At 37.7% G+C, this 4,231-nt stretch overlaps 1 pseudogene; it reads right to left on the bottom strand.

Annotated features, from left to right (window-relative positions):
* Positions 1–280: 280 nt before the first annotated feature.
* Positions 281–3,259, bottom strand: LOC116642637 (annotated as a pseudogene).
* Positions 3,260–4,231: the final 972 nt, after the last annotated feature.

Below are 4,231 nucleotides of genomic sequence, written 5' to 3'. Positions count from 1 at the left end.
TTTTTCTCCTCAAAATTTTTATCTAAAAGCAAACAATAAAATAGGAAAAAAAAGAAACAAAAATACTGGAAACTTAATGGTTCAAGTAGGGAGAAGGGAGAGGAGCATGGAGCTAAGGCTCCAAGCCTCTCCAGAAAACGTCCTTATTCTTGAAGTGTCCTCTTTGAGGAGGAGAGTCGAGCCAGGGACAGTCCCTAAGCCCCAATGCCCAGCCTCTATCTGGAGAAGAAGACAAAGTCACAGTGGCCTGAGGGCCAGAGGAGCTGGAGGGACCAAAGGATCACTGGAAGCAGTTGGCTATAAGCTTCTTGGAAGGGATGCCCCATGTCTCTCGTGAGGCAGCCCAGAAGATGATGAAATCTTTCTAGAGATGCTCATCCAGCTCCCAGATGGCTGCCACATTCCCAAAATGATAGAAAAAGCACAGTGAGCACAATTTCACTGAAGTACCGCCTGTAACTTTTCCTCACCAGTTAGTGGGCATAACAGATCATGCCAATGTTGTTGGCTGCATGTTACTGCCAAAGAGGTAGCCAGTCCTATGGGCTGTCTTTAGGGTCAGATGAGAGCAGATCATACATGGCCCTGTCATGAGGCACCCCTTGCTTTTAGTCAATTGTCTGAATCTGGTCTAGGGTCTGGATGGAGGAGAGAGCACCTGTGCATGCAGAAGACTGACAGGCTAAGTTAGTCAAAGATCTCAGGTCAGTAGCACCACATATGCACCAATCCATATTTGTGTAGGCACTCATCATAGAAGCCATATGCCTAGGGGATCTGGTGGCTCTAGGGGTTCCCCAGGATCTTGGTGATGTGGTCAGCATATTTAACATTAAGTACCAGCAGCAGGAAGAATGTTTCAATGCCCAGAAACTGTGATCCATAAAGTCTCCTATGAAAAGGCCATTTGTCTCAGGGACTTACCACCCACACTGAACAGATCCTTGAAGTTAGAGAATTGTCCAGGGATGTCACCACATACTATGACTGGTGACTCCACCCTCTGCACATTGTACTCTTCTACCACGATCTCTCCTGTCAGAGTGCACAGGATCTTGACTTCACTCTCCTGGATGATCTTAGGTCATCCAAGTGCCCATCAAAGTTACTGATCTTCATCCTGGTTCCAGCACTGGGACCCCCACCCCTGCACAGGTCAGAGCCACCACACCCCACCACATGTGACTCTGACTCTGGCTCTCGGGGTTTCTGCCTTCTGCTTCCTTCCACTTTGGCCCCTTGCCATGTTGCTTAACCTTCCATCTTGTATCTTTTTGTAGTTTTTCTTCCTTCTTACCTCTAGTCATCCTCACCCTGCTTCTCTTGATTTCTGTTCATTTCTTCTTCAGATTTTGTTTAACTATTTCTTCTTCTTTTTTTGGGTGGGTTCTGTTATTAGTCCACATTCAGTGCCCTACATTCTATCTCTTGTTTGTCAATTTATTTCCCCTCAAAAACCAGTTAACTCTCTAAAAACTGTTTACAGATGTCTACCTACATGGGGATATTATATTTAATGAAAATATCATAAGTGATATGTAATATAGTAATTTAATAGAAGTGATAGGAACACAGGTTACACATTCTATCAAAGCCAATACTATGGAGAATTATATTCCTTGAAAAATGGCTTCCTGTAAGAAACAAGAAAACAAAAAATATATAGACAATCCTAAGTGGGTGATTAGGCAATAAATTATATTAACAAATATGAATATAAAGGATGAAACTTTGTTTTACATTATTGTCTTTTGAACTTAAATGAAGATATTGAATTCTTCTGAAAATAAACAATGGCATGGAACAATTTTCCTTTCATTTGAATTAATGAGTTTGGCCATATTTTTCAATGAATGTTAAAAATAGAAAGTATGATACATTGTATATACATTCTTCTTTTCCTTAATTACTAATTTGCAGAGGAAGAGGGTTTAATAGGTAATTCAGAATTTCAGAGAATTGGAATTAATTCTGGAAAGTAATTTTGTACTGTTATGATTAACTTTTTCAATAGGGTCTATGGGTGCAGGTATGTATGTCTATCATTTGCCATCCTCTGGACCAGAAGGGGGCACCTACCGTTTGTCTAGGATGGTCTACATTCAGTATCAATAACTGTTGACAAAATTTATGGCAGCCAAATACAGACAAAACAATTCTATAGATTCCTACAGTAACATGTTTCATGCACGTTGACTCGCAAATTGGATAGACAGCTTCCTGAAAGAGTATTTTGTAAATGACAAAATCATCTATGCAGACTCTAGAAAAGGTGTTAAAAAGCTGAGTTACAGGAGGGAAACGGTGAGAACAATTATCTATCTTTAGAGCATAACAAATAATCATGATGTAAATTAGGTTCTTTACATAGGGAATAAATTAGCACTCAACCCTACAAAATAGCTTAAAAGCAAACTACCCTCTCATAGCATCAGAAGTAAGAAAAGATGAATGCATCTCTTTGCTTTGCTGTCTTGGCCAGATCTGAGTGTACAATAATGAAAAAGATTGATGGTGGTTAGATCCTAAGTTTGTTTTTCCGTCTTCCTTTTATATACCATCTTCACAGGAGAGTGTCAATATGTATTGATCTTTCTTCACTACTGTGTTTTCTCCTTACTGCTCTGCCTTGAGAGGCCTACTTCTTTAATACATTATCCTACTCCAGCAAAAGAACAATCTAACCATAGTCTAATAATTCTGCAGTATGTTGGAAAGTATGTTTGTTTTCAAGGATTCTTCCTAGTCTGTCAGAAAACATTTCTCACAAAAGACAGTGTTGTTACCAGGGCGAGTGTGTGTTTTTGTCTTACTTTTCTAGACACTAAATATAAATTTATGGAAATTTCTGGAGTTTGGAAGTCCCTGAATATGTGTGATTCAGGCAAATAAACAAGGTTTGTCTGGTTCAGATGTGGATATGTGATTAATTTCAGAGGACTTGGTGACATTTTCAACGTGCACATCAAGGATTAGGAGATACATAAGATAGAAAGCAAATGCCAAAGAGAGAGCAATTATGGTTTGCTAAACACTGCATAAAGCATAGGTTTTTATGCTGTTTATATATCTCTAACTGCTAGGATTTGGAGCTCACATGAAGTCATAAAGTGTCCTGAGCTGAATTAATAAGTGTTTTGTGTGGGTGGGAGGAAGTCATTTTAAAAGTATCGTCTTGCAAGAAGTTAAGTTTTTAATTATCAGTGACGAGGAAGGATAGTGACAAAATTACCTCATTCACCATTAAGGAAACCTTCATTTTAACAAATTTGAAATATTTGCATTTGACATCGAAAGCCAGACGAGATGGCAGACATCTATATAGGGGGATTAGATTCAAAGGCAGAGACATCTATATTTTCAGCACTGGAATGTTATAGTACCCAAATTCAAGCTGATTTTATAATACTGAATATGTATTACATGCCTGGCAGTGAACACTGCAGTAATTTAATAAAGTGTCATTTCATTATAGAAACCTGTTACTGGAGTTAAACTTCCCATGGAATTCTGCACAAACACCTTTCTTTTGTGTTACTTCTTGCCTTGCCTTAGAGGATTAAAGATACTGTAATATGTAATCTGATTCTGTCAGAGCATATGAGCCTACTCTCACTTGTTTCAAACTTTGATATAATAGTCTAAGTATTTTTTACTGTAATTTGATGCTTATAATAAATTCACAGTAGAATTTCCATGTAGCAAAAATTTCCATTATTATTTGATTTTAGGTTTCTGCTCAGCATTCTAGCTAATTATCCCTAATTCTTTATTTTTTTACAGTTTTTTCCTTTAATAATGGCTTTGTGATCTGCTAGTACATGAATATATCACATATTATTTATCTATGTGTATTTAGGCTCTCCTGTTGTTTCCCAGCTTTACTGAAATATAACTGATATGTAGCATTGTAGAAGTTGAAGGCACACAATATGTTGATTTGATACATTTATATATTGTAAAGTGATTATCAGCGTAGTGTTAGCTAACAATTCCATCATGTCTCATAATTATCATTTCTTTTGTGTGGTGATAACATTTAAGATGTACTCTCTTAAGTACATAATACAGTATTGTGAATTACAGTTCCCATGCTGTACATTAGATCCCCAGGACTTATTCATCTTATAACCAGAAGTTTGTACCCTTCGACCAACACCTGCCCATCCCCCCCAATCCTTCCCATAATTACCTTTCTACTTACTCTGTGTTTCTAGGAGTTTGCCTTTTT

This window comes from Phoca vitulina, unplaced genomic scaffold (genome assembly GCF_004348235.1).
Source record: "Phoca vitulina isolate PV1807 unplaced genomic scaffold, GSC_HSeal_1.0 scaffold23, whole genome shotgun sequence".
NCBI lineage: Eukaryota > Metazoa > Chordata > Mammalia > Carnivora > Phocidae > Phoca > Phoca vitulina.
Note: the sequence above shows the minus strand (reverse complement) of the source record. Positions and strands in the feature narration are given on the sequence as shown.